The sequence below is a fragment of the Anser cygnoides genome, chromosome 1 (genome assembly GCF_040182565.1).
Source record: "Anser cygnoides isolate HZ-2024a breed goose chromosome 1, Taihu_goose_T2T_genome, whole genome shotgun sequence".
Classification (NCBI taxonomy): Eukaryota; Metazoa; Chordata; class Aves; order Anseriformes; family Anatidae; genus Anser; species Anser cygnoides.
The window spans coordinates 195,167,412-195,186,694 of record NC_089873.1 but is presented as its reverse complement, the minus strand read 5'-3'; the positions used below and the strand labels follow the sequence as shown (position 1 = coordinate 195,186,694).

The window sequence follows — 19,283 nt, the reverse complement described above, 5'->3', positions numbered from 1 at the left end:
TTTCCCAAGTATGTAAAGTGTTTTATCCGTGAGTGTATAAAGAGTCAGCTAGCAGCACACAGTCTATGGCCAGGACCTTCTCACAAAGTTTCATGCCTTGTTTTCTCTCCTGGTTTCACAGAAAGCACCTCTCTGGTTGTCTTCACGTCTGACCCTTGGTGGTTTCCCTCCTCTCACAAAAAAGCAGCAGCTACCACACCTTTTCTCCCTCCTGAGATTTTCACTCAGACCATTAGGAAACACCTTGGACCCCAGGGTCCAAACACATGGCTTTCCCCATGTGCATTATTTTTCTGCTGTACCTAATCAAGGAGACATTCAGTCTTCCCTTGTTCTTCAGAATGGAAGGTAACTGTCATGCCTTCATCAAAATGTGAGCTACCAAATCGTATTCTGATGTGAGCTTCTTACAACAAAAAGACAGAGAGAAAGCCCTCAAAATAAAAAGTCTTGTTCTGACTTTTATTTACAATTAATATGGAACTCAGTGAATGAAAACAAGCTTGAAAAATGAAGAAAATCCTTCACAGAATTACATTATGCAAATTGTTTTAATGGAAAAGCCTGCTTGCTTTATTAGAGCCCATACTGCCTGCTCGACAGTCATGTTCTTAATCAGATTAATTGCTCTTGCTTCTGCAGTTTAGAGGAAAGCCAGGGATGCACACAATTGTTAATGTAGATTAAAACTAATTTACAACCTGAAAATCTTCACCGTGATCTGCAGCATCTCAGCTGAGCCACAGACACCTCCCCTCCTCTGCCCAAGGTTGATGAGATTGAGAGAGGCAACAGCCTTGTAGAAATGCTGAAGTGTGGTTGTGATAATGCTCTTGCTCCCTTTTTTAATTTAATCAGGCTCTCTCTCACAACAAGATGACAAGCAAGTGCCCCAGGAATTGTGTTGGATATGCATGGACATCTACTGGGTACAGAGTAGCAGGACTAAAAAACGTCCCCTAGATGTTGAGGACCTCTGTAGCAAATTCACACATGCCAAAAAATTGCTGTGTATATGCACAAGGTACAGACTGAATAAAAAGGCAGTTGCCCATCCCTGTATTTGGCTGTTTAGGAAACATGATTTTTATTTAGGAACAGAGTGTTGACGCAGAGTGCTGTTCTGGAATAGTTGATTCACCTAAATAGTGTTAGTCAATTTGCTATGTATGGTAAAAGCGTCCAAGAGCTCAAATGCTCAGGTTATCTATAAGAAAGATTCCCATTGCAAACCCAGTCTGCATATGGGCTTTCCATGTGAGAAACAAAAGCCTACTCAACAAGATTGGATCTTGCTATGATTCAATATGATACTATAGTGCCTTTTCACGCAGTAATAATCCTAATAGCACACATTTCTGGTAGCTCCAAAATAAGGTATCTGCAAAATGACAAATTATTGTCCTTCCTTCTACTGTCTTGTGCAGAAAATAACATGAGAAACTTCCAATTTCCTACTTACAAAGTAGACTTGTTGCTAGAAGAGCTGGATCTCAGTTTGAAACATGAAGTGAACCTTCAGATCATCAGGTCCAGCCCCCTGCTCTTACAGGAATTTATGCCCCCAGATCACCAGGAGGGCTCCAAACCAGTTAAATCAGCATACTATTGGATTTGGAGCTTGGCTTTGTTTTCCATCTTGTTTCACTTTCAAAACAGCAAAGGTCAAGGGTGTGCCATTACTGTGAATTCACACACAAATAGGGAAGACTCAGCTCCCTGCATGCCGTCAGTACTGTGATTACTTTGTGGAGAGCCTGTGGAAGTTTTAAGAGAAACCAGGCTTACTTGGGTTAGTACTGCCAGTTTCCAATATTTAAATATCATGAGTCAGATCCTGAAAAAAAAATAATTTTCTTCAAATAGCAGCAAATATAGAAGTCTTTTGATTTAAGCCATTATTGTTTCCTTGGATCACATTTCTTCTGCAAGCACAAAGGCAAGAAAATTATTTTGTTGTAAAATGCAAGAAACTCACCTCATCTCAGGTTGCCAGGACCCACAGGTCTAAAAGCACCCTGAGGTGCCTAAAAAAATCACAAGAATTAGTAGCTTAGTGCTAAATAAACTTGCCTCCAAATGGAGTTTTGATTTCCAAGTACATTGACTTGGCTCCTATTCTCTTTAAACCCGGAACCTGAGTAAGTGTTGGATTTCTCTTCTTCTCTTCAGTGCTCTTTTGTTTCATGTACAGGGGAACAGTCATTATTCAGAAGGTAGTGTGATAACTTCCTTCCAAGTAAGACAAGAATCTCTTCTTCCCCTTTGAAATGCCTTAGATTATGAGATAGTTTCAAGTTAAAAAAAATTGCCAAGGAATGAAATTTCTTCAGAAGTGTCCTTTGAGTCAAAGATGAAAGTGATGCCCAGCAGGTATAGGCTAGCTGTAGTCAAAGAGGAGATGAACTCCCAGCAGAAGCTGTGAAATTCACTCCCTCTAGTTTAGCTACTGTGGAAGACTACACTGTTCTCTATTAATAATCCCTTTTTTTTTTTTTCATGTGCACTGGTTATACCAATAAATATGCAAAAAATCTGCCTGTGAATCTGCCCTTTTATCCTAATTATCCTGGTGCTTATGGTGCTTTCCCTAAGAACAGGACTTAGACCTCCAGGCACTTCATACAGTGACCCAAGTGCCATTAAGAGATTACACATCTGCACACCTCTGCAGCAGGTGAAGGACACCAGGGCTGTGAGAGGGGGCACCAGCTTGGACCTCAGGAAGATGATCTTCCAGGCTTAGCAATGATCTGCTGATACATCTGTGAGCATTTAGCATCTTCTGCCTTGGTAAATGTGAGATTCTGGGAAAGTTCATTGATATTCTGTGGAATTATAAGTTTGAATTCAATGCTATGAATGCAGAAAAGCTAAGATCCTCTTGCAGGAGGTGGAAAATTAACATGGAGAGGCAGGGTAAGCATCCAGACCAGAGATGCTGGTGGTAAGAGGACTGTTTCTGAGAAAACTTCTTTCATCTCCTGCAAATGTGTACTACACTTAAGCCCGTATTTCCTTGATTGCTCTCATGCCAACCATACTGGTTCTTACTCTGACTTAAAGCCAGGTCATGCCAACAAGGGAAGCTCAGGCTCAGGTTTGTGTCCCTGACTCTGTTGCCAGCTTCAGCTTCCCCAGGAAAGCAATGCTCAGAGAATAAAGACACATTGCATCCTGTTCTGGTCAGGCAAGTTATAATGCTCAATTTGTTGGTGCTACAACATAATATCAATGTTGCACATTCAAGAGTCCTTTAATGGATATCAGGAAGGAAATGCCATTCTTGTCTGACTTGAAAAATTAACTCTTAAAAATTAACAGTGTTCCCAGTAGATCTCTAACTCACAGTCCTCTAAGACTGTTGAGGATCAGAGCACTCCTAGGCTACTTCTCGTCTCTAACTTCAGAAGTATTTGCAGGAGAATCTGGTATCTTCTTATCCCCCTCTAATACCTGGGAAACATGAGTTTGGAAGATCAAATGACTTTCCCCAACCACCTAGCAGTCCCGTGACACGGTCTCCTGGCTCAGCTCCTGGGGTCCTGGCTATCATCACAGCTCCTCAGACCACGGCAGTTCCATTGTGTTATGTGAGAAGCTGTAATAAAATAGCTTATTTCCATGCTTCCTGAGTATCCTGTACTTCGTGCACCTCCATTGTGCCTGTATGGCTGGCAGTAACCCAATAAGCCCGTGCTGACTGCTGCATACCCAACCAGCAACCAGACAACACCATAACCCCGCTATGCAAAGTGCTTTAATGCACTCCTTCTAAGTTAACTAAATGTTGCTGATGTTCTCTGATAAATAAAAGCCCTCTAAACTGTTCCCAGTGGTACAGTACTGATCAGGGAGTAGTGTATCTCAAGGCAACTCCTTTACATTGAAGTTTTATATAAAGAATATGCTGAAGCTTCACCATAAATAATTAACTCTCTTTTTAAAATATTAATGCAGTTTGTTGATAGCTTCTGTTTTGCTTATGGTGTCTCAAAGATGTTGTCTGTAGGCAAGTATAGATCTTATCTCTGATGAAAAAAAGCTTTGAAAATAGTCTAACACCTTTGCAGTTGAAAGTCTTTCTCCAGACAGGCACTTTTAACTGAGCTGTGCTGTCTGCGAGGCAGCGCTCCTGAGGAGGAAGATCTAAAGATCAAAACAGAGCACAGCAAAGTCACTGCAAACAAATCTGTTTTGTGTTTGACCAGCTAATGTCAGCCACTTACAAATCCCAGAATTTTGGTGCTAAGGCCACAGTCAGAAGTATGCAAGTTTGGATAGAGATGGTTTGAGGCAATAATTGACATTATTTCCACAGTGACTAATACAAAAAGCATTAATTCAAGGCAGCTCAGTGCTGAGAAATGAGAGCAGTCTGTAGTACATCATTTTCTTTACTGTGGTTCCCTTCTATTTAGAAAGAGCATATGGGCATCAAGGCTGATGGCATCTAACAAATGAGTACTATCCCCATTTCTGGAGCCAATCATGAGGCTGCAGATAACTAGAACTGCATTTTTAAGCTCGTAGAAATGTGACAAAGCTTTTCCAATTATTTTTCTGTTTGGAAAGACTCAAGGTTTCCAACCAGCTGATGACGGGGCACCGAGAGGAATCTGGAGCGTTCCAGTCTCGACCCTCCACAAAAGAGAGGGCACAAATGCCACAGCTCTGGTGCCAGCTTTATGAGTTAAATGCCTCTCAAAGCTCACTCTTCTAAGAATGGTCCTGCGTGGCCAAGAGCGACTTTTGTTGTCAGCCTCGCGTCCTCCGCTCCCGACAGCTCAAAGCTGATCCTTCACAATATTTCTGTGCTGTTTCTTGATGCAGCTTGGTAACAGCGTCTATCTGGCCTGCACTGAACACTAGGGATTTCATTTAAAAATAAATAAATAAATAAAAGGTTAATATTAAAGGAAACTGAGAAAAATGTAGTATAGAATCAAAAAAAAAAAAAAAAAACCTTCCTTAGAGTTGGAAAGTTGACAACTGCCAGCTTATAAGCAGAGTTCCAGATGTGGAAAAGCACCCCTCCACATCCTTGCCTTTGTGCCAACCCAGTAAAATAACCACTCTCAAAATGCAGAATTAAATTGCCTCCTGTTACTGCAGTAAACCTGCAGATGAGCGTGGCTAATCTGTTGTACTGAACACAGGCGTCTATTGTCTGTGTTATTATCTGCTGAGCACAGATTCCAGCACTGAACACAAATGCAGGGCATTGGTATGCCGGAGCTCCTGTGCTCCACTGTTTGTGTTAAATGGGTTCACATAAGTACTAGTGTAAATGGTCAAGCTCATTATTCCCTCCTAGGCATATGCTCGCTCGGTTTCAGATGAGAAGGAAGAGCTTCTGTTGACTCCCGCGGCTTCTTCAGACACCCGGAGCAGCGCTTGCCTGCAGACCTGTCACTGCAACACGGCCTCGAGTCAATTAGGCCATTTCAAAATGCAAAAAGAATATTCGGTGTCACCGGCAGATGGTGAAGCTCTGGAAGTAGATAAAGTCTGGATACATTTTCAGGGAAGAAGAATGAAGAAATAAGCACATAAAACTGAAATGTTGCTAGACCTTAGAACAGAAATGTGGTTTTCTGGGTGTGTTCTGCCTCAGCTGAGCAGTGGTGTATGAGGGAGAATTTTCCTGCACTGGATCATGGTCCTCTCTGCAGCAGTGAAATTTCCAGGAGTCTCCACTGCTGGCACAGCCTAAACAGAAAAATCAAAGTCCTAAGAGCTCCGCACCTGTATAAAGATGTGTACAACTTCTCCCCTCCTTCTGGTGGTACAGCACTGGTCTTTTCTGGGTGACTGCTCCGTCTTCCAAATGGGACGCTTTCAAAACTACCATATTACCTTTGGGTTGCTTTTGTATCACACTATTAGTCCAGACCCTTATCTTAGCAAGTTAGCATCAAAATGTCACCGCATGATCAAAGCACTGGAATTCACACTACTTTCCCTCGTTGCTTGAAGAAGTGAAATTATTAACTAGGTTATTAAAATAAAATTTTAACACTGTATGCATTCATTTACAACATTTTGCTTCCACTAATTAATTTCCAGCTGAATCCCCTGCCAGAGGATCAACTTACTACTGAGACAGAGGTCACAGCATGCAGAAGCTTAATTGGAGGGGAAGAAGTCCCAGAGGGACACAGCCCCCCTGCATCTCCACACTGGGCTGGACCGACGGCTGCCACGGGCCAGGCAGAGCTGGAACCGCATGAGATTGTGCAAACGCAGCTGCAGGGCTTTGCTGCTGTGGGGCTCTGTCCTCATCGCAAGCGTCAGAGCATGCACAGGAATGTGTTGCCTTCATAATGAAGAGAATTGTAATCAGCTTGTCCCATCCCTGAAGTAGGCAGGATTACATTTCAGCAGCAGGGTGGCCAGGTGTTCACCAGCACCATGTCCATACCAAGATTTTAGCAAGCCTCCAGGTCTGCCTAAGCAAGGCACAGCCCCAGGGCTGCCACTGGTAGCTGTGGCTTGGGTGACTGAATGGACCCATGCCACTGCGGCGTCTTTGCAAACAACCCCTGCCCATGTGGCCTTCAGCAGGAGAGGGGGAAGGTGATGGGAACAGAGGTCGTGCTCATCCAAGGGGCCACATCCCACCTGCCTGACCACACTGTTGGGAGCCACCATAGATGTCCCTGCTTCCTCAGCCAGGACGCCCATAGTCAGGCAGGACTAACCTGACTATCATGGAAAGGGGATACCAGCACACACAAGTTCATTTTAGCGATCATTAATCAATATGACCAGGCAGGTGACAAAAATTCATCTGGCAAAAGCATCCATAGGTCAGTCCCTTACTGGGAGAAATTAGATTGGCATCCATCTTCTGCTGTCTGTTCCCTTTTTTAAGGGAAGCATGTGAAGGACTTGGTTTCAGGGACATCAGTCCATCAGCTTTGTCTGCAGGACATAGGGCACAAGCCTCAGAGAAGTTCTTCCTTGAGGCTACAGGCTGATCCAGTACTGAGTAACTCTCAACATGCAACATCCCCAATTTATAATCAAAACTGAAATAGGATTATTTTAATGAAATTTCTCAGATCTGTCACTTCTGCTAACTGAATGGCCATCAAATGACTAGGGAAATTTCCCTGTGGAAAACTTTGTAGTACTACCACCAAATTAAAAAGCAAAATTCAGGTCTTCTGTAAAGCAATTTTAATTCAGTTTGTTAAAAAAAAAAAAAAAAAAAAAAAAAAGCCTCTAAATTCTGCCAGCAGCCTTATAATACTACTAAAAGACTATTGTACTCTTTTTGCAGAAAGAAAAGGTAGCAGTTCTTCAAATTCTCTTCTTTTAGTACAGAGATGAAAGGTCCTTTTCTTTACAAAAAGTTGCCAGCTCTTAGTAGACCATAATCCTTGTAATGGAGTCTTAAGGTTAACTGTCTGGGATGGGATATTTGTCTTTTGAAATGTCTTTCATGTTTGGATAAATCATTCCCTTCCCTCAATGCAGTACCTTTTTCTCCCAGCCGTCGTTCAAACACTATCAGAAAACCTGTGAAGGAACTGTAGGGGAGAGACAACACACACCTTGAAATTCCAAGGACTTTTGTAAACACCTATAGAAAATGCAGAAGGGTGTTTGATGCAACATTTTACTGCAAAAATGTTTTATTAGCAATAGTCAAAGTAGGTCACTAGAGCCTTTGAAGTGGCTCTCTCACTCCACTGGGTGACATCACAGAATTTGCAGAATTTGCAGAGCAGAATTAAGGGATGAGGAGTGTGCTCTCCAAACTCACTGGCTGTCCTCTACTAAAAATAGTCTTCAGTGAAAGAAAGCAGGACCCAGGTATGCACATGGGCTTGACATTTAAGAGGCTGTCATCACACTGGCATTAATGAAGTTTGCACTAACACTCGTCACTGCTTGTTCCTGGATGAAGTACATACAGATTCCTGGCACCCAAAGATTCACTGCAGAAACGACACAGCAGAGGGGAGAAAAGGACATTAAAAAGGCACCTGTACTGGGGGTCGGGTGGGACTCAGTCTTCTGAAATGGTGTCACAACAAACTTGTGCTGCTCATCCAGACCCTGGACAATAGAAGAACTGCTGGGTCCTCCCTGTTCTGCTTCACCTGAGCTATCTGGTGGTACAGCTCACCTCTACCACAGTTTTCACCTGATAAAACGCAGAAAATAAAACTAAAGACCATCAGATTCTGTTTTGCTCTGACTGGTCTTCCCCAGACAAATCTGGGGAGGACGAGCATAGACCAGCAGCTCTTCGTGGAAGGCAGATGCACAAGGCTCAGTTTTAAGGCAGGGATTTGACCCACAGGGACAGGAGCTGTGTCACACCACCTGTAGGCAGGGGCTTCTTCAAGCACCGCTCCAAATGGGCAGCAAGGGCATGGCTGCACCAGCCTGGGCTCCCATCGCCCTTGGCAGACTCCAGCAGCCTCCTAGAAGACCTTGCGCATCAGACAGCCCCTCAAACCACATGCCAGGGCCTGAAGGATGCAACCTGAGTTTGAGGACATAAAGCCGTTCTTCTGGTGGATTACAACTCAGCCTTCACAACTTTTCAGACTCTGTGAACAAAAGAAAATCTCAAAATAATAACTAACATCTTAGAGCCACCGGGGATTTCCATAGAGACCAGGAAAACCAGGACCAAGTACTGTGCAATGTACTTGGAACCAAACATCATGTGGACACCACACGGGCAGGAGCCGGCATCACTCCCCACTGGATGCAGTTTGCTCCACTTCAGCAGAGCTCCCTTCCAGGAAACCAGAACTCGAGCATCAGCCACACCATGTGACATTTTTCAGTTCCCCAGAAAAACACTTACTGCAAGTCTGAGTGTGAGGAAACACACCTAGTTGGAGAGTTCCTTTTCTTTCTCCATCCTGGTAGACCAACCTCCCCCAAAAGAAGTTGGTTTTTACAGCATGTGGCAAGAATCATATTCGTACCAAGCATATCAGGAAAAAAAAAAAAAAAAATACGTGACAAAGACTTAATGTGGTGATCTTCTGGTGTTTCCCAGAGCCCGCTCCATACTAGTTGCTGTGAAGCTGTCAATGCCTTTCTCTTTGCAGAAGCAAATCCTCTGCTGTGGTAGAAGCTGCAGCTTCCACTTGTGCTTGAAAACTGAAGAGACCAAGCGTGGTGGTTTTACCCTGCTGGGCAGCTGAGCTCCACCACTCCACCACAACCTCGCTCTCACTCCCCCTCCTCAAAGGGAAGGCGGGAGAAAATACAATGGAAAGAGCTCAAGGGTTGAGAAAAAGACAGCGAGATCGCTCAACAATTATTGTCATGGGCAAAACAGGCTCACCATAGGGAGATTAATAAAATTTATTAATTATATGTATTAGAAATAATTATAATAATTATAATTTATGGCCTATGTCTAACAGACTACTCTAGTGAGAACTAAAAACAAACAAAAAAAAACCACCTTCCCCCATCCACCCTATTCTACCTCCTCCCCTCAAGCAGCGCAGGGGAACAGGGAATGGGGGCTGCGGTCAGTCCCTGACGCTTCGTCTCCGCCGCTCCTTCACGGTCCCTCCCTGCCCCTGCTCCCCGTGGGGTCCCTCCCACGGGATGCCGTCCTTCCCGAACTGAGCCTGGGGGGCTGCCCACAGGCCGCAGCTCTTCCAGAACTGCTCCCACACGGCTCCGTCCCACGGGGTCCATCCCCCAGGAGCAAACTGCTCCAGCACGGGTCCCCCACGGGCGGCAGCTCCCCCCAGACCCCCTGCTCCTGCGTGGGCTCCTCTCCACGGGCTGCAGCTCCGGCCCGGGGCCTGCTCCTGCGGGGGCTCTCCATGGGCCGCAGCCTCCTCCAGGCCACATCCACCTGCTCCACCGGGGGCTCCTCCACGGGCTGCAGCGTGGAGATCTGCTCCGTGTGGGACCCGTGGGCTGCAGGGGGACAGCCTGCTCCACCAGGGGCCTCTCCACGGGCCGCAGGGGAACTTGTGCTGCGTGCCTGGAGCACCTCCTGCCCTCCTGCTGCACTCACCTTGGGGGCTGCAGGGCTGCTTCTCTCCCAGCTCTCACCCCTCTCTCCCAGCTGCTGTAGCACAGCAGATTTCCCCTTCCTTCAATCTGCTCTCCCAGAGGCCCACCCAGCATCGCTCATGGCTGGGCTGTGGCCAGCGGTGGGTCCCTTTTGGAGCCGTCTGGAGCTGGCTCTGATCTGACCTGGGGCAGCTGCTGGGCTATGCTCACAGAGGCCACCCCTGCAGACCCCCTTGCTACCTGAACCTTGCCACATAAATCCAATATACCAAGGCACAAGCTCAGGCTGTGTCCCGCAGTCATCCATATCGCTGAATTTTCTTCCTGGCATGTCTGGCATGTCATGTGTCCTGGCATATACTCCTGTATAATCCCTAGGACAGCTCAGGGCTTGTCATGGGGCAGCAACCATTCCCTACAGGCGACAGCACTGCAGCCACCTCACTGGGCATGAAACTTCTTGGCTGTTTGGGTCTGAGCCACACTGTGCCATTGGCTTAGGAATCCCAAAGCACCTCTTTTAGTTACCAGTACGTGGTGTGCACTTACGCAGCCATAAGGTTGCCAGTGACTCGCTCTTGGGCCGGTCTACCAGTGCCATGGAGGACCTCTGCATCTTGTGTCTGTAGGAGGTCCCCAGCAGGCCAGAGGGCTGATGTGGCTCCAAATCCTATTGCATGGGCCTCACGTCTGCCTTCCGTGCTGCTGCAAATCCCTTCCAGTAAAACTAATCACCTATGTATTTCAAAGTGGGCCCCAAAAAAGTGAGTCTGGGCCCATGTTTAACTGGGATGTGAGGATGATTTTGAGCCTCATACCTTCACCCCGTCCCCATGAGCACGGACCTCAGACCACAGACCCTGCTTCATGACACCCCAATTGCTGCAGTGGCTGCCCTCTGCAGAGCCCAAGGGACACCTCCCTTTGGCAGATGACCCTCAGCTGGAACCCGAGACCCAAAGCGAGTCATCCCAGCCATTGAATGTCCCAGCTGGGATGGGCCTGTGGCTCCTGCCAGACCTGGTTCTGTGCAAGCCAAGCAAGCAGATTCTTCCTGCCCAATGACTCAGATTAAGGAAAACAACCAGAATAAAAGCCATATCTCTCCAGTGGAGCAAAGTGTGTGTCACCACTCACACGTTGGTACAGCTCAGAGATAAGATGGCATCTTGGGTTTGCACACGTGAAAGTCATAGAATCACAGAATCACAGAATATCCCAAGTTGGAAGGGAGGTAGCCCTCTGATTGCTTCTAAGTAATACAGACATTTCTCACGTTTGCACAACTAGGCAGATACTGTAGGGGGGAATGCACCATATCTTTGTGAATGCTGATTCCTGTTTGACTAAATTCATAACCTTAATATCACATTAACACGGCATGTACATTTATGCTGTAATTGCATTCCAACTGCCTGAATGCTCCTCTTAATTTGCTCATGCTACTTTAGTTTTGTTGTGAGTTATAAATCATTCTTGCTCTCAAGAAACAAATTAATTTATGGATGCTACAAGAGAGAGGATTACCCAGCAGGATTTATTTATTTATTTATCACATGCAATGTATAAACTTTATTAGATGAAAGTAATTTCTTCAGGGAAGTCCAACAGGCACTTGCACTATGGCAGAGGGAGACAAATTACACAGATTTTTTAGCTTCAAAGAGCATGGCAGTCTCCTTGTGACTGATTGGAAGGAGCTCTGCTGCAGATAATTCAGCAAAGCAAAAATACCAGTGTTATCATGCATTGGTCCAGCTTTTAAATACTCACTGATTTTTCCAGGGCACAAATATTATGCACACATACTCACTATCATCAGAAGCAGTGGCTTGTTTAAGGCTGGTTGGTGCTTTCCACTCCAAGCAAGCGTGGAGTCATGATTAAAAATCATCTATAATTTTTTGTCATGTTAGTTAATTTTTCAAGGATGCAGTGTTTTAGTGGCTCAGTAGTTTGAGGCTAAAATGTAAAACATTCCTCACTTCATTACAAAGATCCATGTATGGATGAGATAGCTGGTTTCTTAAAAAAAAATAATAATAATAATATAATAATAATAATAATAATAATAATAATAACAATCTGTTAAAGCAAAACCTGTCTTTTCTGGAGGACTGAGAAGCATCCATCCTTGTGTGCAGTCCTCTGACTGCCACATTTAACCTGTTTGCTACCATCCTTTCGGTCATGCACTGTTGAGTTACATCGCTGACTTCTGGAAGGCGCACTCTCAGAGTGCTCTGTGCAGAATCAAAATAACTAGGTGTGGTGTCAGTAGATGGTGCTGAAGAGCAGCAACATCGACCCTGGACTGTTGTAGCATCAAAAATATACCTGGAGAGTTGCAATGGCTTTTGCTAGCTGCTATTTACATAAATTTTCTGTGACCTGCAATTCTGGGGATATTGCACTATTTCCAGCCTTTGATACAAAATCACCCTTAGTATTTCTATAAAATTAATTTATCATTCTTAAATAAACATGACAACTTCTGTTGTACAATAATAATATGCCTCCGTTATTTTTTTTTGGTCACGTTCTCTAATGCCTTCTTGGGATGTCATTTGTACTGTAGTTCCGGTATTCATTACCCGCTGTCTTGGAGTACTCTGGATGTTCTGACACTGTGATTTATGAGAACAAAATACACCTTTATTACAACATTTTTACCTAGCTGTTCCCAGACCTTTTATGCCTTTGGAAGCAGAGAAGCTAAATACATTTGGTGCTTTAAAAACTTGGTCTGAGACAGTGAAGCAACACACACAGACACATACACACAAGTCCCAGCCAGCCAGCACTGCCTTATGCAAATAAATATTTAAGCCTATTTTAGAAAAGGGATCTAGAGATGATCTCACAACTTTCTGCTGGTATATAAAGAGATGCTCTCACATCCAAGCCAAGGTTCATTTCAGCTGCATGGGGAAGGTGCAGCGTGAGATGGGGCAGCAGGCAGGAATGTGCAGAACGCATTTCACCTCTCACATCTCCCAGTGGTGGGGACATGGGCCAGCTTCCTCCCAGCTTTGAGCCTTGGTGTGCTCTGACCCACCAACCAGCCAGGCGCAAAGGTTTTCCCTCTTGATTTGCTCTCAGTTCAGATGTCATTCTGCAAAACGTTGCAGTCAGAAGTGGTGTAAACACTGGTGACCCAACGCAGGAGGTATCTGGTATGTATTCTGTTTGCCATCAGCTGTAGCCACAGTGACCTTCCTGCCTTGCTGCACGAGCTCTGCTGTTCGTATCAACAGCTGGGGAAATCAGCTGGAGATGAGCTGGAGAAATAAAGTTTTTTTTTGAATATGGTGACATCATGAGCTTGAGTTTGGTGGTACTGACCCCAGGTCCTACATTTAAGATGAAAATATCACAACTGTTCCCAGCTGGTGGCTTAACAAAAATACATCAGACTTGAAGGGCATGGGAACCTGCTCCCAGAGGCTGCTTACATTCAGAGAGCTCTGAGTTGTAACTTTCTCTCTTCACTCTTTATATGACCAAAAGGCAGCTCATGAAAAAAATAAAATAAAAATCAATTCTCCTACTTCCAGAAAAGGTGAATTCAACATTACTTGGGAATTTAATGTCATAAAGAGATGATACAGCTTAACTACAAAATACAAATTTGATTCTGAACAATCAGCTGCAATGCTTTTACCTGTGTTTTACAAGAAAGCAGATTTTCCCCTATGGCTCTTTCCCATAAAATATATAACTTGCAGTCTTGAACAGTCTTTTATAAGAGAAAAAATAAATTGCATCTGGAGTGGAGTGCAAGATGCACATTTTGGATACCCCTGCACACAAATCTCGCTGAACCTCCCATGGGCTTGCATAGCTTCTAAGCAAATCTCTCTTTCATCCCTCCCATAAATTGTTCATCTTCCAGCTTGGATAGTCCCTTACTACAGACACTAATGTGTGTAAGAATGGGGCACTGAGCTTGATTGGGATCTCCAGACCTGGTTTGATCCCACCCAAAACTAAGCACCCAAAATAATAAATCCTGATAAGGAAATATTTTCATCTTTAAGGGAGAGCTGAATAGATCCCCCCAGGGGATCTCTTAAGAGAGAGCTCAGGATGGTGAGGCTCCAACACCTCGAATGCTGCTCACTTGATAAATGTAGGTTTAGGTGTAGCCCCAAGTTAAAAATTAAATTCTATAACATCACAGCTCATCAGCTTCGCATCAGCTCTAACACGTAAGTTGCCAAGAACTTAAATCAGCTGTATTTTGGTGAAAGACCGAGACAGTCCCAGGAGACTTCACTTTGGATTTTTAGGAATCTTCTGTCTGCTTGCTCAAAATTGTTCATGACTGATCATGTAGCCTCTGCTGCCTCTCTCTGTCAAACTTCCTATATTGATTGAAATAGATATTTACAAGACAGATATTTATAACTCGATGAAATAGCCCACAATACGTAATGTGTGAGTGAACGCTGCTGACAAGGACTGATATGCTTGTCCCAGACATCACATCATATAGAACCAAGAGTGTGCAACACAGGAAAGGTCAAAAACCTTAAAATAGCTGATGTCAAAAAGCTCATCTTCTCCCTCAGACTGTAGCGCAGATAATGTCACCACTCAATTACTGCCGCACTAATTTTTCCTTTTCCAACACATCATGACATTCTGATGCCAGATAATTCTTGATGTCCTTGTAACCAAACCTTGGAGGGAGGCTGGATGTCACACATTTTTATTTGGATACTTGGGTTTAATGCAAGTGACAGCTGGATTGTTTCTCCAGCTTACTCCAATATTAAAAAGATACACGTGAAGGAAACTTCTACACACCTTCTCTCAGAGGTGCCAGATGATCTGGTATCTGTGATTCATTAACTGAACATTTGTTTCCGCAGGGGCAATACTCCTGTCACTGGTGTTCTGAAGCGATGCGCCTTTCTCGAAGTCTCTGCACCTACCTCCTTCCTACCTGTGGGCAGGGCGGCGTGTCTGTCCCCCAGCCCATGGAGAGCAGGCTGCAGGGGAGCAGCACCCTGTGCGCTGGGCACTGCAAGGCCAGGCTTCAGGGACCTGTTCTGTCACACGGACACACACAGGCAATGCAGCAAGTGCAGTCACTTCCTTTCTCTTGGGAAAACTCCTTTTCTTGACTGTAGGCAGCGAGGAAGTGTAGGACACCAGGCATGGGCAACTACTGAATTGTGGCTGGCCACCGTCCTGGGCTGCGCGAGGAGGCCCCGACCCCAACAGGGTCACAAGGGGCGAAATGCGAGCCTTGTAGCATGAGGACAGCAAGGGCATGGGGTCAGTGACAAAAGGATTGACAAAAAATATCAGCTTCTTCCTTACGGAAAGTTTGAAAGACCTTCCTGACATTTTTGGTGACATTGATGCACCCCCTGTTAGCCACCAACGGCGTGGCACAAAAACCTCTTGGCAACAAGCTGTATGAAGTCAAGTCAGACTGTATCTGTGAAACAGTTGGGAAGTTTTCAGTTCAGACTATGATCCAGCCAAGAAATGAACCTGTCCCAGTGTAAGCGATGGGGAATTGCCACGGGGACGGGTGGGCTGCCACGCTGCAGCCCTGCTGCCTGCTCCAGGCAGCTCAGCAGAAGTCCCGCTAGGCCCCATTTTTGTTTGGGGCCCGTTTTTTGTTTGAAGCAGATTACAATCTGCTCTTACAGTCCTATTTCAAAAACCCTAGAAGAACAAATCCGTAGTTGATAGCCTGTGCTTGTAATCTCACGCGTTTTACGCAATTCTTTTTTCAGTGGTCCGTATGTTGAGAGGATTAGTTACTGCTTATCAACACACCACACCACACCACGGCCCCGTGTTTGAAGCCTGTGTCAGTACATGCTTCCGTGTAGTTTCAGACAAAATTGGCATTATGTTACAGCTGATTGTAGCAGTAATTATAGAGAATAAAATACACCCCCCTCAAAGGGAGCATTACACACAGTAGGGGTCTGAGTAGCCACATTAAAGTTAATCCAAACGTGGAAATAATACTACATTTAGAAATATAACAGACTGCACCCCCGTAAGCATGATCTTCATCCTACAGTAGTGACTGTATGAGATAACCACTTAATTAAAACTTTTGGGTGTTTGCAGTACAAATGTAATGCCATCCGAACCAGTAATCAAATGCATCTCTTTCCCCCTTGGTTCTGCTGCAACGGAGAGTTCCCACTCTTTGGATGCAGCCTGTTCACGCTGATGGATTTACACAGCACAAAACGAGTGAAGCAAGCCCAGCCATGGCTCGGAGAGCAGTGAGGAAAAGACCAGCAAGTTGGGTCTTTTTCTCCCCAGTAGGCAAACGTGATTTCTACCTCCCACATGCAAACCTCACTGAAAGATGTTCTTCAGATAGGTGAGACCTCTCTGACGATAGCTGCAAAAATACCTGTGTACCTAGCCCATGGGCGTGCTCCAGACACCCAGGAGCATTGCTCCAGAAATGCATGCACTTGATTATTGATGACATTGTATTTGTATTGCGAACACCAAACTGTTTTAGTTAGATGGTTATCACATACCATCACTACTACAGGTCAGATCATCCCTGTGGGAGTGTAGTATGTTACACTGCTAAACACGGTATTATTTCCAGGTCTGTGTTCATCTTCATTGTAATTTGGGAGCATGGCAGCCACCAGCTGACCAGCAGGAAGCAAAGGTTGCACCCTGTTTTCAGGAGAACAGCGCTCGGTGCCTTCCTCATCAACAAAAAACATTTCCTCCAGGGAAGCTGCCACATCCTCTCCTGCTTGACTCTGCCACTTGGCCACTATGGGAAACTGCCTGAGCCTCCTCCTTTAGTGGAGCTGCTGTGACATGAGCTGGTGGCCCAGAGTCCCCTTTGATTCTTTTTTTTTTTTTAATATATATATATTAATTATTTATTTATTGCACAAAGGGAAAAACCTCCCCCTGCTTTTCTTCCAATGGGAAATATTAGAGGGGATGCTGCCAACTTAAGAGCTAACTTACCTGCCAAGGTCAGCACGCTTTAGCACGCTGTTGCCAGCCTCTGACTGGGGGCACTTTCAATCACACCTGCCTTATAACTGCAGCTGCTGCCTCATGATTCAGAGCCGCTGCAAAGGGCTCTGCTATTTTTCTTGCGGTGCATAAAATGAGACCATATTTTCATGCCACACTGCAAACGGAATGCGGAGGCACACCAAAGCCCAGATACATGCAGCTGCTTTAGCAAAGCCCACGGAGATGCTGAAATGCCACCCAGCGACCACAGAAAGAAAATGCTGCAGGTCGGGCCACGGGCTTCACCTGGGATTCGTCAAACCCAGCTTTAGCTGTGTAAATGTTAAACATCTGAAGTAATCGCCTACGGTCCAGCACAGCCATCAGGGAAGCATCCAGTGGCTCAACCACAGGCTGCAGTGCCATTTTGGAGATCCTAGGTCATCTCACCCGGCCTCCACCTGCTGCTCCAGGCCAGAGGTCTCCTCTAGAGCCTGGGTCCTATCTTGCCAGCCCCAAGAGATGCCACAGGCTCCACAGGGTGTCTCTGTTGACACCCTTTGGCAACTGAATCATGCCCCACAGATTCAGATTAGACAGGACCCCAGCAACTCTATTACACAAACTACATAGCTTGCTACGTTTAGGTACTAAATCCCACTCTGCGACAGAAGCTGCAGAGTTACAGTATCACAGTATCACAGATTTCTAGGTTGGAAGAGACCTCAAGATCATCGAGTCCAACCTCCGACCTAACACTAAGTACTCCTCTAAACCATATCGCTAAGCTCTACATCTAAACGTCTTTTAAAGACCTCCAGGGATGGTGACTCCACCACCTCCCTGGGCAGCCCGTTCCAATGCTTAATAACCCTTTCGGTAAAGAAGTACTTCCTAACATCCAACCTAAACCTCCCCTGGCGCAACTTTCGCCCATTCCCCCTCGTCCTGTCACCATGCACGTGGGAGAACAGACCAACCCCCACCTCTTTACAGCCTCCTTTAAGGTACCTGTAGAGAGCGATAAGGTCGCCCCTGAGCCTCCTCTTCTCCAGGCTGAACAACCCCAGCTCCCTCAGCCGCTCCTCGTAAGACTTGTTCTCCAGACCCCTCACCAGCTTGGTCGCCCTTCTCTGGACTCGCTCGAGCACCTCCATGTCCTTCCTGTAGCGAGGGGCCCAAAACTGAACACAGTACTCGAGGTGCGGCCTCACCAGAGCCGAGTACAGGGGGACAATCACTTCCCTAGACCTGCTGGCCACACTGCTTCTTATACAGGCCAGGATGCTGTTGGCCTTCTTGGCCACCTGGGCACACTGCTGGCTCATATTCAGCCGACTATCAACCAGTACTCCCAGGTCCCTCTTGGCCAGGCAGCTTTCCAGCCACTCATCTCCCAGCCTGTAGCTCTGCTTGGGGTTGTTGCGCCCCAGGTGCAGGACCCGGCACTTGGCCTTGTTGAACTTCATACAGTTGGCCTCAGCCCATCGCTCCAGCCTATCCAGATCCTCCTGCAGAGCCTTCCTGCCCTCGAGCAGATCGACACACGCACCTAACTTGGTGTCATCTGCAAACTTACTGAGGGTGCACTGGACACCCTCATCCAGATCATCGATAAAGATATTAAAGAGGACCGGCCCCAGTACCGAGCCCTGGGGGACACCACTAGTGACCGGCCTCCAACCAGATTTGACTCCATTCACCACAACTCTCTGGGCCCGGCTATCCAGCCAGTTCTGGAGCATTCTGGAGCATTCACCTCCAGCATTCTGGAGTTCTGGAGCATTCACCTACAGATCTATAGATTTGCTTGTCATTTGTTTTGTAACTGCACATAGTTAACTAACAACACAGGTAACGGTGGGTGGGATTTAGCTCCAGGTTGTAGGCATCTAAAATTAGGTATGGAGAACTACAACTTCATCCAGATGGCCTCTGTTAGGCATCTGCTGCCGTCAGACTTCCCTACCCCAAATGGTTTCCAGCTCCCTGTTCAGCTTTTGATGTACAGATGTCTATAGGTGCCTCAGTTTAGGTGTCTTAATCTGGAGTCCAAATCTAACCCAAATTGTAAAGCAAAAGATAAAGGGGCCCAAATGCTTTTCATCAGCACCTCTTCACCCTTCTGTGCATGAACTACGTAGTGAAAAGATGATGTCTGTTGTTTTACTGTCTGCTGAAAGTTTGTTTGATATTGCTACATAAATCAGGTAAGATTTTTGCTGAATCATTTTACTTGAATAAACTATACCAGAAGCATACAACCAAGTCTTTCTCATTTGATCACCAGT

The 19,283-nt window shown here is 45.6% G+C and overlaps 1 long non-coding RNA gene across 2 annotated transcripts in view; it reads left to right on the top strand.

Moving 5' to 3' along the window:
- Positions 1-6,041, top strand: part of LOC136789611 (uncharacterized) — a 39,198-nt gene extending 33,157 nt beyond the window's left edge. Inside the window, exon 4 of one of the 2 annotated variants that reach the window (XR_010828388.1) lies at positions 5,318-6,041. This is a non-coding gene — a long non-coding RNA (uncharacterized lncRNA). Of the gene's footprint in view, positions 1-121; positions 3,325-5,317 lie in introns of those variants that run through there. The other variant, XR_010828390.1, reaches the window with a different exon arrangement.
- The last annotated feature ends 13,242 nt before the right edge of the window (positions 6,042-19,283 follow it).